Here is a 22,533-nt window from a genome sequence, read left to right on the forward strand (position 1 = left end):
TACTCGTTTTTGAGAAGGAGAGGTTTTATAGCCCAGAAATGCAAACAGCTCTGTGTTAAATATTTGACATATGTATTCTTGAAACATTCTCTGCCCGCTCCAAAAGCACTGGGCTGTTGTATTTTCTGCTGCCCCTGAACTTTGTCTCAATTTTAATGCAGAGCTGTTCAGCTGTCTTTTTGTTTCCTTGACTTCTGTTAATCTATATCCTTAGAGACTTATCAAGGTAATTTCCTGAACAAAAGAGACTTCCCTCCCTAAGATCAATTCCAGTACCAGCTGTTAGGATAAATTTTTCTAGCCTCTTATGCCTTGAGTGTGTGCATGTGTTTGGAAGTGTGTACGTAGATGTGCACTGTGTGTGAGAGTGTGTGTGTGTGTGCGTGTGCGTGGCGTGTGCACATTTGGGAGGAGAAGTGTGAGTAGGCCAGAGGGGGCTCTTTCTTATTCTTAAGTGGGCTCCACACCCAGCGTGGAGCCCAAAGTGGGGCTTGAACTCTCCACCCTGAGATCAACACATGAGCTGAGATCAAGAGTTGGACACTTACCAACTAAGTCACCCAGGCGCCCCAGGGATATATACATATATTTCTTAAACACTGATGCCTTCCTTTACTGGACACTAAAGCTTTTCAAACCTGATTGAATTTGGTCTTCACAGCAAATATGTGACTTAGGGATAAGAATTCACTTTGGTGGGAAACTGAGATCCAGAGGCAAAATAAATTGTCCACAGACAAAGCTAAGCCCCAAGTGTCTTGCATTCCAAACTTGGGGCTCATTTCTCTGCACAGGGCTCAGTGATGCGAGGTTGACCCCATGCCCTCATGGGCTGAGTGGGGATAGCAGCTTGGAGGGCTATGTTGAGAGACAACACAGCGGAGTCTGGGCTCGGGGGAAGATTGGCACAATTGATTAGTAATGTCTGCATGGCTGTGGGTGTGGAGGTGGGGTTAGCAAGTCGTCTGGCTTTATACCACGCCCCTTTGAGCTTTCCTGCAATGCAAAATTGAGTTACTCTTTGCCACCATGTGATTCAAAGCACTGCTCTCTGTGGAGGAGTACCCCTGAGGTGTCCCCAGTTGGTCGGCCCTGTTGGATGGCCTCTCTCCATGTGGTTCCTTTCTTTTCTGTGGTCCTCATGCTGGATTTGCCATTTAGGGGCTGCTGCTGTGAGAGTTCTCAAATTCTGTCTCCAGCCCTTCCTCTGTGGGAACCCTGGGCCTCCCAAGACCACCATCTTGCTTGTTCCCAAGCTCTGGAATTCCCTGGTCAGACCCGGTCAGGACAGTGCTGAGACCTCGACTCCAGTGTTTGGCTTCGCCTCCCCCTCTCACTCCACTTTTGATTTCCTCTTCTGGCTCCATTGCTGTTCCTAGTCTCAGCACCACCAGCTCTCATCTGGGCCACAGCAGGTGCCTCCGCTCTGGCCTCAGGACAGCCCATTCTCCCCAAGGCAGCCAGAAGGATCCTTCTAAGATGTCCATGGGATCATGCCGCTCGCCCCATTACAGCCCCTTTGTGGCTTCCATCCTGCTAAGTTTAGACTCTGACTCCTCCCTGTGGAGGCCTCCCAGGGGGCCCTTCCCCTATCTCTCAGCTTGTGTCATTCCTTCCACTCGGGGAGCCCATGCCTTCTCTGTGCAGCACGAACACCCCACTCAAGTTTGCCTCTGGCCTTTGCACCTGCTTAAATGCCACCTCCTTAGGGCAGGTTTCCCTGATCTCTGTCAGTCCCGCACCCTTCGGTAACGATCACTTACTCCTGTTTCCTTCAGAGCACGTAGCACAAGATTATAATATGCCCGATCACAAGCTCTGTGGGAACAGGGGGTCTCTTTCTTTGTTTCCGCCTCACTCTAGAACAATACCAGGCACCCAGAGAGCACCAGATACCTATAGGAAAAAAATAAATCCAAAGCACTTTTTTATGAGCGTATATTTTATTACAAGCCTCCTCCAGGTGTTTATGAAATCGGAGGGGAATAGTAATAATAAATAGGAAAGGCATGACTGTCTGGGGGACGTCAGGGAGACCACACCACCAGCTTGGACTGTAGTGAACTCACCTGCATGAAGAGCCTGTGGCTGGTCCTTGCACCCACACAGGGCTGGGGGGCCAGTGACAAGGCAGGGGAAGCCGCGTACTTGGGGTCAGATCACCATTAGGCTTCCCAGGAATTTACCTTGACTCGAGCTCTGCCTGGTGTCAGGCGCTGTGACTTTGGGCCTCCGAGCCCCCTCTGTCTTTTCCTGCCCTGGCCTCTCCTTCAGTCTCAACCTGTCTGTCTTTCTCCCTCCCTCCCCTCTCCACCGCCCTCTTCCCAGTCCAATTCCCAGATCCACCACCTTCGTGTGCAAAGAGGCCCTTGAAGGAGGATGGGGATTCCTTCTCTTGCCAAGGTCACGTCTGTGCATCCCCTCCTGACCTGCACCCCTACTGCGCCCATCACCTCCTTCCTCCTCCATCTGCAGGAGGAGATGGACTGATTATCAGAGGTACAGGCTCCCAGGGAAACTGCAGACAGCACTCAGTCTGGGAAGAAAGTGAAAGGGCTGGGGAAGGCTTGCTTCTGGGGACATTCCCAGATCCTGATGATTTCTTCTTAGATGGCCCCATCTTTTTTTGAAGACTTTATTTATTTGACAGAGAGATAGCAAGAGAGAGCGCATAAGCAGGCGGGAGGAGCAGGCAGAGGGAGAGGGAGAAGCAGGCTTCCCGCTGAGCCAAAAGCAGACACCCAGCCAACTGAGCCACCCAGGCGCCCCATAGGACCCCATCTCTGAGCAGTGGCTGCTCGGTGTGGGAGGGACCTCCAGAAAGTCCTCTGGGGTGGCAATCTGGCTCAGGGAGCACGGCCTTCGTTTCACTCCTGCTGATGGAGTCTCAGGAATGGGCCTGCCTCTACTAGCCTTGGTTTATCGGCCCCTGTATTGGGCGGATGCAGCCTGAGGCCAAGTGGTAATGAACACCAGGGACAAGGCTTCCACTGGTGGGTGGGGTGACCTCAGGCCTCTGTCTGCTGGAAAATGAGGGGTTAAAACTAGAGGCCTGGGGATGATATTTGCCCTAAAAGACTCCAACCCTATTCAGGGCTAGGGCGCAATCAGCTGATCCTTGCTTCGTGCAGGTGAGCTGCATTTCGTGTAGAATTTCCAGCTTCTTAGGACCACTCCCTCCCTCCCCACCGCCCAGTTCTCAGCGCAGGCCAGGCCCGCTCCAGCTCAGATCAACCTCGTTGTCACCGTCTGCTACTCTTGGTCACAAAACCACCATTTGCTAGCTGTTTCGTGCCTTGCCTCGCTCCTCTATGCAGCAGATCACATTTGCTTCTCAGAGGATGAAATTGAGATTCCCGAGACTTGAACACAGTGGGGAGTGATGAAGCCAGGATTTCATCTATGGCCAGGGCCCCACTCAACCTACAATGCCAGGCCCCACGCTCGGCTCCTCCGGCCTCCTGTCAGCAGGTGGGACAGCTTAAGTACTCCCAGCAGTGAACACAAGAGGGAGGGGGTTGCCCTTTCCCGGACACCTTGGGAAACAGGGCGGGCATCTCCCTGGGCCTCTCCCAGAACATTTGGCCAAGGACTCGAGTGTTTGCAGAGATACTGGTGCTGTGATGGAAAATGTTATCAAGGGACGGACTTCCTGCCAGCCGTGCTGTGTTCCTTGGAAGAGCAAAGGGCTAGCGAGACAAGCATGATCCAGAGACAGCCGCAGGGACAGGCCTGAGCAAGGATAAACAACACGGTGGCTGGTGCCGGGAAAGCAAAGAAACCAGGACGAGTAAATAAGGAGACAGATGCTGAGCACGGTGCCAGGGGAGTGAGTGTGCAGGAGGGCACTGGGGCCAGGGAAGCCTGCTTGTGCACGACAGAAGTATTTGATAGATGAGGACAAGTACGGAAGGTGGGGGTGGGGGGAGGGATGAACTTTCTACTGCTTTCTCTCTGCTTGGAGCTGAAGGGAGATGGGGGTCTCTGAAGCTGGTGGATACCATTTTTCTTTCCCGTGGAGCTTTCAACTGCTGGTTCTGAAAAGCCCGAGAAGCACAAATAGCCCGTGCTCCCCTTGCAACCAGAGGTGGGGTCTCCAGGCATCCAGATGGCCCCTAGTCCCACCTTAGGAGGCCTGTTCTGCCCCAGACACACGCTGTCAACACCTAAAGGCAGAGGGATAAAAAAGGTAATAACAAATCAGAAGGTAATAAACCAGTCAGATGGTTTCTTTCTAAGGCAGCTTTGCAAATAAGAACGCAATATGCCAGCCTAAAAATAAGTCTTCTTGATCGGCACCCCCACCAACGAGCAAGAGGCAGTCAAGGCAGTGACGTGGGCACCGATTGTCTGGTGGCGTCTGTGGAAACCTAACAGCGGGCCAGGGTGAGGGCCCGAGGGCCAGCCCATTCTGTAGCCTTCAAGTCTGGTACTGAGCCAGGGAAACAAGACGCCCCTGCCAAGACCACCCTTAGGGCTCTAACTAGAATCTGGAGGGACCACGGCCAAGAGGCTATATCCTCCTCAAGATGGCCCCAGAGTTTTCCAGAGGGACGTGCCCCCCTCCAGGGACTGCAGGCTGATGTTGGCAGGGATAGGGATCCACATGCCTTCAACTGTGGGTCTCGAGAAGGAACTTCCATCTGATAGCCCGGCTGGTTCATTTGTATCCATTTGGTGTCCTCCTCAGATGCTGGGATTTATCTTCATTAGGGAGGGAAAGAGACATTTTCTGATGAGGTCTGAGAGACTGCTTCACCTTCCTCCTGTCTCACCCCAAAGCTGAGGCAGTGGGCAGGGTGTTCTCCTGAGATCCCAGGGAGAGAGAGGTCCCTGTCCCTCTCTAAGAAGAAAGCGTCTCTGCACAAAGGGAGGCCCCGGGAGAGGGTCTCTGGCTTTGCACGTACCTTAGGGCCTTTCCTACATTCAGGGGAAGAATCTGGAAACTATCTATCCCTCAGGCTGAGGGCTCTGTGTAGGAAGCTCTGAACACATTAGTGCCCTTTGTTCTGAGGAGGACGGTCGTATTAGTTATCTATTGCTGTGCAATAAATCACTCCAGAACTTAGTGACTGAAAATGACACTAATCATTTATTATCTCTCCCAGTGTCTGGTACTCAGGAGCAGCTTGGTGGGGTGGTTCAGGGTCTCTTATGAGGTTGCGACTGGGATGCTCCTGGGGCTGCAGTCATCCGAAGGTTGGACTGGGACAGGTGGGGGAGGGCACTTCTAAGATGGCCTCTCACATGGCTGGCAAGTTGCTTCTTCTCCTGCAGGCTCTCCATGGGGCTCCTGCTTCCCCCAGAGCAAGAAATCCAAGAGACCTAGGCAGAGTTGTGGCGCCCTTTATGATCTAACCTTGAACGTCCCACGCTCCCACTGTGTTCCACGGGATATATAGTGTAGGCCTGCTTCAGTGTGGGAGGGGACTACACCAGAGCCCAAGTCCAAGAGCATCCATGGGGTCATCTAGGAATCTGGGCATCACAGCCAGGATGAGAAATGGCTTGGGGTAGGGATGGCATCAGGATGAGGCTTCTCCCAGGACTGGGAGACTAGGGAATGGAGATGATGTGAAGAGAACTGACCTCAGAGTCAGAAAGATCTGGGATTGAATCCCAACAGAGTCACCTGCTAGCTGTGTGACTTTGGGCAAATAACCTTGCCCTCTTAGCCTCAACTTCCTCATCTGCTAAAAAGAACGAGTATCCTGCCTTATGCTCTGCCCTTCTTGAGGGTAGGGGACACGTAGCCAGGCTCAGGAAGAGATCATTTCTTCCTTTCAGTGTCTTGTCCTCCCAATGTCACAATGAACCCCACAAGTGTTCTGGCCACCTACTGTCCATCTTCTGGGGGCCACTAACCAGGACAAGCACCTGGAGCTCACCACATGGGAGTCTGAGGGCTGGGAGGAGAGGAGGTATGTCTTCTATTTCTTCTGGTCTGGTTGAAATGCTCTAAGATGGTTCGTGGACCCCAAATTCTGCCTCCTTTGTCCACCAGGTGAACCCTTGCCTGGGGGAATCACAAGCTCACTCTCCATAATGGTGTACTTGTTAATGCCTGGAATGCTAATGCCTGCTAGAAGCAGCTGCTTAAATAGCACCAGGAAGGAACTGCTGAAGAGCCAGCCCCAGGTGGGGTGGTGGGGGAGGACAGGAGCAAAGGAAGGAGGTGCATAGATCCGAGGTCCTGAGCTTGTGCTAGGCAGGAGGCATGGGGGATGTCTGTGGCTTTGACTTCAGGGACTCTGGGTCTGAGTCCTTCTCACCCTTTCCCTTTAGCTCATCTGCTCAGCACTCTATGGCCAAGGTCCCAAGGAAGTTGCCAAGTGCTCAACATTGACCATGCACTTGCCTCTGGCTCCAGTGCCCGGATGGAGACAGTACCCCCTGGTGGAGAGAGCTGGTTGGTTCCTGGGGCACCTCTGCACCAGGATGCCTTGATGTGTGCCCAGACCCTGGCTCCAGACTCAGCTAAGACCCCATGGTCTGCATCTATGCCTCAGCAAATCTAATGCCTGCTGCACCTGCTGCCACCTCCTCTGGACCCACCTCCCTGGGAGGGGATTTGCAATGACCCAAAAGATGCCATTCAGTTCTACCCAACAGACCTCCCTTGAGTACCTCCTAGGGGAACAAGACCCAGCTTGTTCCTCCAGAGCCAGGGAAATGAAGAGCTACCATTTTGAAACAAAGAATTATAGGAGCCCAATGGAGAGAAGACTTGAGTCTGCCTCAAGATGGCGGCTGCCAGGGATGGCTTCTGAGAAGGGATAACTAACATGTGAGTTGGGCCTTGAAGGATGAATTGGATTTTTCCAGGTGAAAAATAGAGTGAGAGGTGGGGAAGGGGAACAATGGATGGGGGGAACAACGGATGGAGAGAACAGCATGAGCAAAGGCCCCGGGGGTGATGTGTGTGTTGTGTCTGGAGTGCAAAACTTGGATGCTGAGAGATGGGGCTGGGAATGCAGGTTGGAGTGAGAGCATCACATCCTTTGTGCCTGGGTCCATGGGGGCTCCAGGAGGTTTTCAAGCAGGGGAGGGCAGCATGGCTCAAGCACTGCTTTAGAACAACCAACAGCAGGAGGGCCCAGGTTCGCTTTCTTCTCTGCTCCTCTGGTCATCATTCACCTGCCCCCAGCCACCCCCCCCCCACCCCTGACCCAGTGAATCAGAGAAAGAGGCGCCTACAGAGCTGTACTACCAAGTTAATACAAAACCCCCAGGGCCAGTGCCACACCAGCCCAGGGGGGAGGCAGCTGTAACAAGAGAGGAAATTACAGATAAGAGAGGAGAAATGGCCACAGCAAGATGAAGGGAAGGCAGGAGCTGGCAGAAAACAAACCAAGGTGTCAAGACAGAATCAATAACCATCACCGCGAAGAGAAGAAGATGGGATTCATTACAGAGAGGGTAAAACAGACATTACCCAGCCTGCCCACGCGGCTCGCTGCACAAGTGGAAGAACTTTTGAGGCGGCAAGTGCTGACGGTGGGAATACTTGACAACACGTCTGCGGGGGGGGGGGGTCAGGGGGCAGAGGGGGAGACAGAGGAGCAGAGGAGGAGACACACGCAGGGTCTGGGAGACACAGTCCGGCAGGCAGGGGACCCCGGGTCTGTTCGGAGCAGCTGCAGAGGGATGAATTCCTGGTGGCATTGGATTGATTTTGTGCCCTGGTTCTTGTGCCAGGGGTGTGGAGGGACCGGGACCTCTCGTACTGTGAGGAGCCGGGACAGACCTGAACCTGTTGGACTGAAAGCAAACGAGGGAGACAGAGGCACGAAGAACAACACACCATGCTGGTGTAACCCCGAGCATCAGGCCAGAACCCCTAAGATCTACCAGTCCTATTGCTGAACCCGGGCCTGGGGTGCGACCTACAGCTGGGAGGAAGGGAAGGGGGCTTTGTGCAGCAAGAAATCCTAGCCTCGGGAAGAAGAGGGCTGCAGGGGTCAGGACCCAGCAGGTCCAGGGACCCATGGCCCCAACCTAGGCCTGCCTGGATCTTCTCCACCCCGGGTGGCTAAGATGGGCTGGTCGAGAGCTTAGAAGGATGCACAGGACAGCTGTGGGCATGAGCGTTGGCATGTCAAAGGACACAGGACCCAAGAGGAAACAGTGGCGGGACCCTGCGCCCCCAGCCATCAGGCACTCCAAAGGCGGGCACCTGCTGTGGCTTGCCTAAAGGGTGCTAGAAGCTGCAGTCGGCGCTGGGATTTAAAGAGTGTACCTGTCAGGGTCAATCTGGAGAATGAGTGAGACGGGAGCTGGGAGAGCCTCCAGGCCCCAGTGCGCTCACACCAAGAGAGGACAAGGCCCTCAGCCACACGGTCCCTGCTTAGACACTGTTCTCCCAGGCAGGGGGCCAGACAGAACAAAAGCACCAACAAGCAGTTACGACAGTATGTTCACTCCGCACCCGTCACCGTGCTCAGTGCTGTGTCCTTTGCCTCATCTGAACCGCACAAGAAGAGTGGGCCCGTTTTAAAGAGGAGGAAACAGGTTCAGGGACGTGATGGAACTGGCCCAAGGTCACACAGCCTTGACGGGGTAGAACCAGGATATGAACCCAGATGGTGTGGCTCCAGAACTCAAACCCTACTCCATTAGGTAGTCTTCGTCCAAGGGCAATCCTTAAACTCTTCTGATTCAACAGCTTCTCAAAGCTGTTGGCAGCTGGCCCTCTGAGCTGCCCCCATCCTACGATACCTCGCAACCCCAAATCTTCAGGCTTCTTGGCATCGGCTGGGGGTGGTGGGCCAGCTGCCCCTCAGCACACCAGGTCTACCCCACTCCTGGGCATTCCCCTTTTCCTGGAAGGAGGGTTCTGGGCTCCCTGTGCCAGAGGGGGTGAGGACCAGCTGAGTTGCAGAACGCCTGTGTCCCGCCTCGCCGCCCCTCCCAGGGTAGATCCCTTCATCCCTCCTGTTTCCCTCTCTTCCCCCACATCCTGGCTATCTTTCCTTCCTGTCTATCTTTCTATTTGTCTCTGTGCTCCTCTTAGCTTCTGTCGCTCCCCCTCTGTCATTACATCCTGTGTCCTAGCCCGTGTCTTGCCTCTCTCTCCCTATATTCTTTTTTTGTGCTTTCTACATGCCTGGATTTGCTTCGGTCTCCCCTGTCTGTCGTTCTCGTACACCTTGCAGAAAAGCCCTTGGTCATCTGCTGTGATGTGCTTGAGAGAGCTCTTGCATGCACGTGTATCCTACGGGCTCTCCCCCGCTGCGCGTGACCAGTTTCCTTCCCTTTTCTGGAGCCCAATTCAGAGTGGGCGTGAGGCAGGACCAGCCCAGCCAGAGCAGGCAGAGTCCTGGGCTGAGCAGAGGAGCTCTCAGGAGAGCGAGGAGCTTTGATCATGGGCAGTCATCATGGAGACAGCATCCTTGGCCTTTGGGGAAAGAGTGATGGGCTGGAGAGGAACAGGGGGTAGCTGAGTTGAAAGCACATGGGTACCAACAAAACTCTGGGTAAAACAATGAATTGGTGAGATATAATGATTACTGCTCCCTCCGAGCTTGGGATGGTACGGATGGGTTCTGTCCTGCCCCATAATAAAGGATGCTCAAGCCCAGCTCCCACCCCGGGTCCGCCATGAGAGCAGCAAATCCAGACGAGCTCTTCCTCGGGGGACCCAGGCCTAATGACTCTTTGCAGGGGCAGAGCAGGACTCCCTGGCACCTCAGGGCCTCAGTACTGGCCCTTAGCATGCCCGGACTGGTCTTTCCCCTGCAGTCTGCCTGGCCTGCTCCCCACACCCCAAAGGGATTTTGCTGGGATGTCCCCTGTCAGCCAGGCCTTCTCTGAAAACCCCATTTAAAATTGCCCCTGCATCACCATCCCTCTCCCCTCCCCTGTCACAATGAGCTTCCCTTCTTCCACCTGTCTCTTTCCGTCACTCTCTGCCCTCCCAACTGCGGGTCACCCCCTCCCATCTCTCCAACTTACTGCCTCCCCAGAACCTTTCATAAAGCCCGGTATGTAGTGGGTACTCAATAAATGTTTATTAAATAAATGGGTGCTCTCTATACCTGGGTTAGAAAATTTTGCTGTACCATGGAGATGGTTTGGCAATCTTTTATGCATTTTTAAACATTTATGTCCATTTTTTCCAGAACCTGAGTTATTTCCTTTTGTGTTTTTTTAAATTTCTAATTCACATTCAGCGTATTCTTGCTACTCCATACTGTTCAGATAATACAAATGGTCATAAAAATTTAGAAATAACTCAAATACCCAATACCGTATTAGTTGGAACCCTATCCAGTATTACAAAACAGGATATATGATAAGACTCTATTTTTGTAAACTAAATCTGTAGATATAGATATTTATCTCTCATTATTTGGCAAAGTGTTTTCTCAGAAACACGAATGTGGATATTAATAGCTACCAGATGAAAAGGGGACTCAAGAGTCAAAGAGTTTAGGGAACAACAAAGTTAAACAGATTCCTTAGCCGGGGATCTCTCCAGAGCTTTAAATTCATTTATGAGGAATATCACAATGAATATTCATTACAACGACTATTACAAGCTCCGAGAAGAAAATAGAATACGTAATACTTTTCAAACTTTGACCAGGTTTGTCGTTGCTGTTCATGTTCCTGTGTTATAGCATGGAGGGACTGAAGTTCTGGAACTTTCTTTGGGAAGCGGTAAAATGTCCATACGCACAGACACACACATGGAGGAAGGAATCCAAGGTGTCTATACCAAGATATGCCCAGTGGTTGTGTCTGAATGGGGGGAGGGGCTTATAATTGTTTTGTTCCCTTTGCTTGTTTTTATTTCCCATCATGTATATTTTTTGGTAATAAGATAAAAAGAAGCATAAGCAAAAAATAAAACCAAGAAAGACACTCTCAAGGCAAAGACTCTGGAATGTTTCCATTTGGCAGTCTCCTCCCTCTGTTTAAGCATTTCTGATTTGTGTCCGACCTGCCTGCTGTGCTTTTTATAATTTTTATCTTAAAAATTAGTTGAAAATGGATGTTTCCAATCGACAGGCCGTATTTTTCATGACCCATTCATCATCCTGACCAAAGAGTCATCTGTGGACCCAGCCAGGCAGGGGAAAGGGGCTTGGAGAGGGAGGCAATGGAGAGACTAGGTGTAGACAGGTGGGCAAAGAGAGTGGGGAGGAGCAGGGAGCTGGGAAGGAGTGGGAGGAGTGGGAGGACTCAGAGAAATGTCAGAATAAACAGGAGGAGAGGAGGAAGGAAGGGGCAGCCACCAACTCGTGCAGTCACATGCTGAGTGAGGGGGCGGGGAATGGTGCACAGAGCTCTTGCCCTAGGGGAGACCACAGCCATTCCGGAGGTGGGTAGCAAACCACTCACACACAGAGAGTACCCGGATGCAGGAAGCCCAGGGTGCTGTGGGCCCAGGGAGCTCAGAGAGGCCGCTGTCAGCACAGCCCCCAGGCGGGGGCTGGCGGTGCCCACCTGCGCTGCCCTTCCCCTAGAGGACAGAAGCGAGGTCCCTGAGTTCCTGGCCAGGGTCTCCACGGAGGGGCTGTAAGACAGCCACCTTAATCAGTCTGGGCGGGGGTGAGAAGGGCTGGGCCCCATCTCAAAGCCGCACATGCCGTGTGCACACTGTTTTTACAGCGACTGTTTGTTATAAATGGACAAAAATAGCATTTTTTTTTTTTAGATTCGCTCTTATTCACATGCTTTACATAAGATTGAGAAATGTCAATTGCCCACAGCAGAGAACACATATTATTATGATGATGTGGAGACCCGAGGCTGTTATGCCGGGGTTAAAGCTGCCCCTGTCCCCAGCCCAGGGCACGGCCTGTGTCAGAAATCGGTGCGGTCATGTCCTGCTCCAAACCAGGAACGGGGTGAAAATGGCCTATGGAGGCCCCTTTCCAGGCTGCCGGTCCCTGAACCCACACAGCTTGGTGAGGGCCAGGCCTCTGCCACACCCCTGCCAGCCACCAGGCTTTCCCTGGCCCTCATCATGACGAGTAGGTCGCGTTCCTGGTGGGAGGACCAGCAGCCAGCACGAATCCCCCCCACTCATATTTCGTGTTTCTGATGGAGGGCTCTGGGGAGCCCGTGTGAAGGGAGAAGAAGAAAGGCTCCGGGGATCCAAAATTAGTGTCTGAAAAGGGGGGGCAGGACTGGCCACTGAAGTCACTCCAGCACCTCCTGCCTCCCAGGCAGGTGCTCCGTTACAGGACTCTCCCCAACCTCCTGGATTATAAAGCCCAGCAGGAAAGGCAGGCAGGTCAGTAAGTATAGATCTGACAGATACTGGAGGTGTCCCAGGAAGGGAGGTGTGACGGTGGGAGCAGGTGAGCAGGAGAGAGGCAGGGACGGAGCCTGGGCCTGGAGGAGGCTCTGTGGCCATGGGGAACACGAGGGTGAGCCAGATAAGGCAGAGGGCTGGGGAGGCTGAGAGGGTGCTGGGGGTGGCTGGAAGAGAAGGGGAGAGTGTGTGAACACGTGCATGCCTGTGTGTGTGCACGTGCGTGTGTGTGTCTGTGAGTGTCCTCCATCCACTTGCCGCCCACGGCGGTCAGTAGGGTCCAGGATCCCAAACCAGACTCCTCACTTGGGGTCCTGACTGTTTCTGCCCTTGATTCAACCTTGGCCAAGTTCCTTTACCCTAACTTGGTGCCTCAGTCTCTTCCTCGGCAAAATGACAGTAGTGGCACCTTCCTAGCCGGGTTATCAGTTAGGGTTCCGTGAGGTCATCCGAGGTAAAGAACTGACCCATGATGGGTTCTCAGCACAGGTTAATAGTAATACTATCAGTGACATTGTTTCATCCGTCAGGAGGAGGACGGGACTCACCCAAGGAAAGTGAAGCTTGGGGTACAGACACCCCCTGCCAAGGCCCCATCCTCTTCTGCTTTGGGCAGGTTTTCAGCTGTAGGCACCCCCCATGGCATCAGCGAGGACAATGGAAGCATCCCCGTGCTCCAGGGAGCCACCTGGAATGGGGGGCGGCTAAGGCGCATCACCCACTCCCACACCCCACCCGGAGAGGCCCCGCAAGCAACCGGTGACAGATGGCGGTGCTTTGAGTGACTACTTCAATTTTAACTCTTCTCGATAATCCAACGCCAGAAAGCCACATACTTTAAAACTGTCCCCGGATCATAGATCAGCCCAAAGAGACCAAGTCCAGTTCAGTTAATAACCTCTGGAAACCCCATCAATCACTGGGGGCAGCCCCTCCTTAGAGCGCTCCATACTGACTCTTGGCAGAGACGAATGGACGGCGGCGACTCTTGGCGGCCCCTCTTGGGCGTTTGCAACTTGGACTCTTCTGAGTTGAGCCCAGGGGGGCTGTAGTAACAAGGGAGTGACTGTCTTGTAGAAAGAGGAAGTTGGCATCTCACCCTGGCCCCCTCTCAGGGGACTCCCCTCCTTCCTGACTTCTCATGGGCTGGGCCTCCTCTTGGCCCCCCCATTGACTGGGTAGAGGCCCAGCTGGCCTCTGCCCCTCCTGCAGAAAACTCCTAAAACTGCTCCCCGGAGAGTGGCCACACAATGGAGAGCCAGGGTCACGTGAACATGGCGTGCTCCCCATGAGGTGGGAGCCCCCATCTGTAACCAGCAGAGCTCAGGACTGTTGTTTTCTGCAGAAGCCGGGCCCTTCTCTGGAAGCTGTCTGCCCCTCTGATGGAGACACCCAAGGCCTATGGGCTCCTCCTTCCTGCCATCTTTCATACCCAGCCCTGTTGCCACTTGAGGACCTAACCACACACCTGCCTCCGAAACTGTCACCGCACTGGCCTCACATCAGTCCTCCCACACCCTGCTGGAGGCCCATTTGAAGTTTGGACATCATCCTGAGCGCATCCCTCCTGTATGCAAAGCACATTTCCAATGTTTCCCCACCACCTAGGGAATAAGGGTCCAAGTTCCTTAGCTTGGTGTTCAAGCCCACACTGACTCTGCCAATTGGCCCAATGCTCATTCCTCAGCCTGAATCCTTGGCTCAGGCCAGATGAGTCATTCCTCCTTCGCCCACTGCCATATGGCACATTTCAGCATTCACTCCTAACACTCATGAAACCCCCCTGTGCCCTTTCCACCTTTCCAATTCTACTCATTCCATAAGTCCCAGTTCCAGCTTCACCTCCTCCAGGAAGTCCTCCATGACTACTCCAATCCCCACTTCTGGTGCTCTGGTGGCACGCACAGCTCAGTGTTGTAACCCAACCTGTAGAGTCCTTGTCTTTGCATCTCTTACCCCAGATCTATCTCTACATATCTAGATATCTCCCAGGCTTCACAGTGGCCTCCTCTGGGACCCACTCGCTCTTTGGAGGGTGATGGAACTAGATGGAAAGTCCAGGAAATGGGAACTCTATTGTCTTTTCACCCTAATGTTCTTAGTCCCTAGCCCCAAACCTATCACATAGTGGACAAAAGATATAGCTCAGTTAGAGCCTTGAAATTTATCTTTACATCTTCAATGGCACGTACAGCCTTCTGCCTTACACTGCAAATTATATTCTCTCTCTTGTTCTATAACTCACTCATCATGTGGTTTCCCCAGCAATATCAGCAACGTGCCTTGCCGCAGATGCCAGACACTTGGACGAACCCCCTGGATACGGTCTCCCACGAGCATCCCTGGATGTTCTCTTTGACCTGTGGTAACCTAGATGCATGCGGAAGGTGCCCTGTTTAGGGCTCCGACGTTTCACTGAGGTTTGGGTAAACAGCGCCCTGTCCCAGTGCACGCACGCACTGCATCTTCTTTACCCATTCATCTGTCGGTGGGTACTTCTGTTGCTCCCACATTCTGCTATTGTGAGTAGCCAAGCCAACCTATTGCTGTGATAGCATATTATTTTCTTCTTCTTCTTCTTCTTCCTCTTCTTTTAGATTTTGTTTATTTATACGAGAAAGAGAGAGAGAGAGGGGGAGACAAGGAGAGCATGAGCCGGGGGAGGGGCAGAGGGAGAAGCAGACTCCCCTCTGAGCAAGGAGCCTGATGTGGGGCTTGATCCCAGGACCTGGGATCATGACCTGAGCTGAGGGCAGATGCTTAACTGACTGAGCCATCCAGGCACCTCAGAATATTATTTTCTTCTTCTTCTACTTTTTTTTTTTTTTTAAAGATTTTATTTATTTATTTGACAGACAGAGATCACAAGTAGGCAGCAGGCAGACAGAGAGAGAGGGGGAAGCAAGGCTCTCCACCAAGAAGAGAGCCCGATGCGGGGCTCGATCCCAGGACCCTGAGATCATGACCTGAGCCAAAGGCAGAGGCCCAACCCACTGAGCCACCCAGGCACCCCGAATATTATTTTCTTCTTAAAAAAGAATAAAACCTTATCCTGTGTGACAAGATGGAAGAAACCTGAGGACATTGGGTTAAACGAAATTAGCCAGTCACTGAAGGACGTATATTGCGTGACTTCACTTATAGGAATTCTCTAAAGCAGAGAAGCAGAAAGTAGAATGGTGGTTGCCAGCGGCTGGGAGGGGGTGGGAAGGGGACTTGCTGTCCCACGCGCACAAAGCTTCAGTTCTTGCAGGATGAAAAAGTCTTAGTGATCTGTCGTAACCATTGAGCTCATAGTGAACAAGAATATACTGTATGCTTAAAATTTCAAGGGAGTAAATCTCATGTTGTGTGGTTCTTTTCCCTCTAATTAAAAAAAAGAAGAAGAAGAAGGAAAAATATTTCAAGGAATTAAAGTAGTCAATCTGTTAAAAAACAAAACAAAACAAACAAAAACAAAGCAGCCTTTACAGCCTCACGCCCCACCATGCCCCTCCGGGGCCAGCAGCCTTCTTCCCTCCCACTCCTTTCTGCCCAGGACCTGCTGCAGACACGCAGCACTGTGTTCTGCAAAGAGCCCTGAGCCGAGACTGGCAAGATTTGGGTTTCTTGACTCTGCTTCTTATTAACTGTGTGGTGTGTGCAAAATATTTAAACTCCTTTCACTGAGTTTCCTTATCTTTGAAAATGGGGAGCATAGACATAACCAGTCTTGGCCGCCTCATTCTGTGTCTGTGCGCATCTAATGAGCTCATGTTTGAGAAAGCGCATTGTAAATAATAAAGCATTATACAAGTTGCTATTATCATTCCAGGGAAGTTTCTGGCCAGATGGAGGCTGGGGGTCAGAAGCTGTATTTCTGTTCACTTGTTTGAATCAGGAGCAGTCAAGATTGCAACAGACATCGACCCTGGAGCCTGAGCTGCCTGGGGGCTCTGCTCCAGGTGGGATGGAGTCAGCTACAAGTAACCAAAAGAACAGGGGCTCCTATCAGGTAGGGGGTTATTTTCCCCTCACATGAAAATCTGGAGGCAGCCAGGGAATGTCAGGGATGGAAACTTTGGTGCATATATCACTCAGGATCCCCATGGCCCTTCCCACTTGGGAAGGACCCAGAATAGCCTTGTCCTCACTATTCAAGATGGCCGCCATCCCAGCCACGGTCCTGGTGGCTTCATGGAGGAGTACAAAAGGGGCAAAGGGCATGCTCGCCGGCTGTAATTAGGGAAGACTGTCAGAAGCTGCCAGAAGATACTATTGCCTCTGGGCAGAACGTAGACGCACGGTCACCCCTCTCTGTGAGAGACGCTGGGTTCTCTAGTCTTCGCTCTGGGTGGCACGTGCCCAGGAAATTTCTACTGCCCTGGAAGGAGAGGAAAACGGATGTTGGAAGGAAAACCAGCATCTCTGCCGAGGGACGGAGTGGGGGACGGCAGGGGAAGAGAGGCGGGTCAAAATCCATGTTTTCCTGTTGGACTTAAAAGCCTTTTATTGCCATGTTTCTTTGCACCAAAGACCTGAAGAGAAGGTAACAGTGTAAACGCTAGTATCTGCCCCTTCCCGTTATTTCCTCCATTCCCACGGACCAAGCAGCCCACTGCCCGGATTTCTCAGATTTCAGGACCCATAGTTCAGAAATGTGCCTCAGAGGCAGAGGTGCCTAAATTGTTTTTTTCTGATAAAGTCAGAAGTAGGTTAGGTGATCAGCGTGGTATAGGACTCCTGCCTCTCGCGGTCCATCTATCTGTCTACATATTACGACAGAGAGACTGGAGTATGAGGCTGTCTAAGCACTAGTGTGAGCCATGTAATAGCAACCTGGAAAACCATGGCCCCAAGCTCTTCCCATACACTATCGTGTCCATTTCACAGAAGGAGAAACTGAGGTACCGGGAGATTAAGTAACTTGCCCTGACTCACACGGCTTATTAGTAATTGAGCCAGGCTGAATTTAGTGTCTTGCCTTCAGAACTCATGTTCTTTCTGCTACACTGGACTCTTCCTCCATCCGTGTGTCTGTGTGTCTGTCTTGTCAAGACAGACAGGGCTCCCAGTTCCTCCCCTCTGCCTCTCCAGGAGGCCCCAAACCAGCCTTTTTCCTGGATCAGGAGGTCATTTCCCAAGCCCTGCATTCTTTACCATCCTTCTTAAATATCTCTTCCTCCAGAGAGGGCCCCTTTAATAACCCAATGGCTGGTCATGTCAACACCCCTTCGTCCCTATCTGTCCTGTATCTATCTATCACTTTGTCCTGCAGCTGCTGGCTGGGCCCTAGTTCATGGGCCCCTGTTGTGGGAGGCCTGTGTGTATCTCTCCTATGTTCCTGTCCTATCTGCTGACCCTGATGGGATTCAGTGAGCTATAGTCACAGCGTGGGCTCTGGAGCCTCTTTTCTCTGCCTTGACAGACCCCTCCTCTACTTTGTGAACCTGGCCCTCTCCCTCCAGCCCCAGGAACCACACTCCTTCCACCAGCCCCTCTCCACATGTAGCCCACTGTTGCCTTTGCACACCATTGACCTTGTCTGGCCAAGGTCACATATGACTCCATATTGCATATCAACAGGCCCTTCTCAGCCCTCTCGTTCCATTACTCTCCCTGGCATTTGATGCTATTAACTACTCCCTCCTTCTGGAAACTTTATCTGGCCAAGTTAGATTTGGGAGGTCTTAACCCAACTGAGGTTGGGGCACAGGTACATGGATTGGCAAGTGTGGAGTTCAGAGAGGACTTGGGGCTGGAGGTGCGGAAAAATCTTTTCCCTGTGGAAAGCCCTCTCATGGCTTCCCTTTGCCCTAAGGCCAGAGTCTATCCTGGGAGGGGCAGGAAGAATGACCCTCTCAGCTCAGGCTGGGAAAGTTGGAAAAGTCAGGGGATCCAGCCCAGCCGGGGACCAAGTTAAGAAGTCAAGTTCAAACCCAAAGAAAGGAGGTTCAAATAGGCTATCAACATCTAAGGGGCCAAGAGCAAGGGCCAAGAGCAAGAACCCCTATCCAGGGGTTCTCAGCTCATTTTTAGTGCTTCTGGAAAACCTTTCCCACCTCCCTGAGTAATTAGTCTCTCTATTACAGGCCTCCGTAGCAGCTGGCAGACAGCTCCCCTTCATAGCCCTGCTCCTGATTCACATTCGATATTTACATGTCGTATCTGTGCCTTAAAGGAATCACACAGCGTTGTATTTGATATACGTGACCCGCAGTTATGCACTTGATTGTTAGATCGATGTTTGCTTCTTAGACTAAGAACTGCATGAGGGCAGGAGTGCTTCCTGTCCTGCTTTCTGCTGTGATGAGAAGTAGAGGGATTGGTGAGTCCACAGGAATCCCAGAGGCGGAGGAAGAAGAGCACAGAATGTCTGAGGTCAGGAGCAATTGTCTGGAACATGCATTGTCTCAGACTGGTTTTTGCGGGTTAGGGGAGGCGGGACGTGTGGGTGGGGCCGCGGTGTGCTGGGACAGGCTCCAGTTGCAGGATCTTTCCTGGCCTGGAGACTCACCCCTGCCAACCTCCTTCTCCAACTCTGCCTCCATCTTTATAATTCCAAGACACTGTAGCTCCCGCAGAGTTGGAATTTCATACCCTCAGCCTTTGCTTATTCATGCTTTTTGCTTTTAATCTTCCTTTCTTATCCATGGCAAATTATTGTTTATCTTCTAAAACTAAACTCAGATGTCTCCTTCTCCAGACGGGCTTCCAAAGCCTCCCAGACTTTCACACTTTCTTCCGTCCCCCACTATTCAGGGTCAGCCTGTGTAAAGGGACTGGCAGCTCTGTGAAGGCAGGAGCCATGTCCCGGTCTTCACTGTGCCCCCAGTACCAAGCACACAGTAGGTGCTTAATAAGTGAGAGAATGTGTGAGTGAATGAATGGCAACCTAACCCAGATTTTTGGAGACAGTACTGAGTTCAAACAGCCTGTCTCATCACTCCTTACATGGATTCACAGTTGTCACACCATAGGTCCTGATTTTTCTCCCGAAAATTGCGGTTGCTGTAAAAATCGCACAGCATTTCCCAACCTAAGGTCTTTGGACCCCTAGGGAAAGTCATAATAAAAGGTTCTGAGAGCTTCTGTCAATATCTCAAATAGCCCAACAGAAATCATACTGTTATCTGCTCTCAGGCCGCAAGGCTTACCTGAAACACAGCTTTCTCAGCTTTTAACTGGGATCGTGTCAACTCCGTGTGCTGACAGTGGTTATCTCATGCTCCTTGGGAGCTGTGATTGGCTGGGGATGACATCATAGGAGTCCCTGGGGTCTGTGGAAGGAAAAACAATAAAAGAGATCCCAGGAAGTTAAAAGGTCGGAACCACAGCAGGGAGGATGGGGCTCTGGGCTCAGAATTAGGAGACAGGAGAGCTGGCCATGGTTCTGGCTGAGCACCCATCTTCTCTGCCCCCCTACCTGGAGAGTGGGAGCACTCATACCTTCCTCGAAGTTTAAATAAGGGCAAAGATGCCTCCAAGAGAGCAAAGTGCTAATGGAGGAGCAGGACCATGTCCAGCCTACAAGATCCCCAGGAGAGTGGAGGCAGAGGGGGAAGGAGAAGCTCTTCCTTGAAGCTGGAGCGTGGGATACAGAGAGTGGTGGGGTGGGTCTCCTGCTGGGGAGGTGGTCAGGCAGGTGTCACATTGCAAAGGGCTCTGAAATCGTGCTAAGTGGTATGGACTATATGGTCCTTCATAGAAAAACCCAAAATCCATATTGGCCCTCAATTAGGGCAGACAGTGTGGATCCCAGTGCTTCCCTCCTTGCTTCTCAGGGAGCCATTTGGACTCAGCACCCGCTCCAACCCCCTCCTGCAGTGCTGATTTCAGCCTGAAGCTCTGAAGGTTTCATCCCAGCTGTGGTTCCCAGGATGTGGAGTTCCCGAGTCCCGGGTGCTGGGGAGCACGAGTGTTTCCTGCAGAGGAAGGTCACTGAGACCTGATGCTGACACCATGGCAACGAGGGCCCGATCCCGCAGAAGTCACAGAGGATGATGGGGCGCCCTTGGCCGGAGGTGTGACTGTGCCCCCGCTGAGCTCTTCTCTCCAGAGCAGGGCCGAGGGAATACTCAGAGCTGCCACTTCCACCCCCGTGCCCCCCATCCCCTCCTCAGGTATCTTCTGAAAACCCTTCATAAATGGAGACCAAAGTAAATGCTGCTTCCCGGGGGCAGAGGGGTAGGCCACCTTCCAACTCAGAATGCATTCATTCTTTCTCCGTGCTCATACAACAGCTTTGGGACACCTCTCCTTGCTACTTGCTTTGCTCTGCCTTCTGTTGAGATGATTTCCTTTCTTGCCTTGTCTTCTTCCCAGATGGAGCAGGATTGCACCTTGCCTGAACTTGTATCTCCAGCCCCGAATGCAGGGCCTGGCCACTAGGACAGGGATGCAATAAATATTGTTGACCGTTGGAGAAAAGGTCTTCTGTGGCCACATCGGATGCCCAGTTTGATCCTGGACTGGACCAGGTATGCACTGAGCACCATTACCCCTCTCCCAGGCCCTGTTCTTCCTTCGTGTTTTCTCAGTGTCTGCAGTGACAGAAATTGAAACAGTACCCAGAGGGCTCCTTAGAAAAGGTTTCTATGAAAACATCAAAAGGTATCTCCAGTGAGGACAACACAGAAGCCACCCCAGAGAAACTCATGGTCTACCGCTAAAATTTCCCAAAAAGGTGATGATGTCAGCGCTACCCATTGGCCCCATTTTGTACCTAGCAGATTCTTGGAAACACAGAATCTTTCTGGATGTCCCCTTTCTCCTCTCTGAGCTCACTTCCTACCAGGAATACCCGAATTGCTCTCTCCTCTCCACCTGGATTGAAGGGAAGCCCACAGAGCCCTGGCTGGCGCCTTGGCAGGGGTAGGACCAAACAAGGGAGTGTGTCTGCTGGTGGCCTCAGCAGGTGGGGGCCCTCTTCAGGACTGTGTCATGGTGGCAGTGCCACACTCATCTTTAGGGACAAGGGAGCATCAAGAGCAGCTTTTCCTCCCAAGTCACTGTGCTGGGAAAACACTTTCCTCTGTCACTAGGCTGCACCTGTAAATAAATCCGAAGATAAAAGAGGCCTTTCTGCTTTTCAAACGGTGACAGGCACATCCTGGTAAATTGCCTTCATGCTTTTTTAATAGAAGTAAAAAGGTTTGGGTGGATTGCGTCGCCTAATACAGAAGCACTTTTCTCTCATTTGAGTGGCCGCAGATGGGATAATGAACACATTTTTATCTGTGTCTCTAAACAGAATGCAAAGAACCCGGAGTTAGACAAACTTTCCTTTACGGCATTTCGAGGAAAAAGCTGGGAGTGGGTGGAAACCTCTTGGTGACAAACCCCACAGGAACTGGGAGCTCAAGTTGAGGGATTTGCTCCCCTGGAGAGCAGGCAGCCTTCTCCTGGGCTGGACGTGTGTTTGCTCCCGGGGTGCAGAGACCCATTTCCATACTCCAACCTCCGTTTATTTATCTGCACGATGGAGGTCAGCTCCCTGATTTCCAGATTTGTTGAGAAAGCCCGGCCCAGGTCAGCCACGCGGAGAGTGTTGAGTTAGCGCCGGTGGGAGCCTGTCCTGGTTTGCTATCAGGCTGTCCACACAGCCCGAGCACACGTTCCTTCCAAGAAGCAGCCATTCAAGGGCACCCCCTCCATAAGGGGGAAGGCTGAGTGAGGGGTCTCTACAGGTCTGCTGGAGGCCAGCCACGCTCTCTGGCTGCTGGGGGCCCCCCCACATCCCTGCAGCCCCTCCTAGGGGAGTGGACTTTCTAGAAGCTCCCTCCATCAGTCCCTCCTCTGTGCTGTTGCTTTGCATGTCCCGCACTGCTGTACCACTCTTCGCCTAGACACTGGTCTTTCCTCCAAGACTGGGAGAAGGCAAGTGAGCCTCATGCTGCTGGATGTTCTTATGCTCAGCACCGAGGACAGTGCCTGACAAACGGCTTGGCAGGGACTGAATGTTTGTGTCCCCCCAAACTCCCGTGTGGAAGCCTTAACTGCCCATGTGATAGCATTTGGAGGTGAGGTTCGGGGGCGATAATAGGGTTAGATGAGGTAATGAGGGTGGACCCTGTGTGGGATTCTCCCCCACCCCACCCCCATCATCTGAGCCCACAGCAAGTTGGCAGCTCCTACGAGCCCGAGAAGAGACCTCAGAATGAAACTATCCCACTGACACCACCTTCACCTTGGACTTCCTGGCCTTCAGAACGATGAGAATTTTCTGTTGTTCAGGCTATTTAGTGTATGGTGTTTTTTTAGGGCAGCCGGAGCTAAGCGCTCATGGA

Source organism: Lontra canadensis, unplaced genomic scaffold (genome assembly GCF_010015895.1).
Source record: "Lontra canadensis isolate GAN:19392208 unplaced genomic scaffold, GSC_riverotter_1.0 scaffold36, whole genome shotgun sequence".
In the NCBI taxonomy this organism is placed as follows: Eukaryota; Metazoa; Chordata; class Mammalia; order Carnivora; family Mustelidae; genus Lontra; species Lontra canadensis.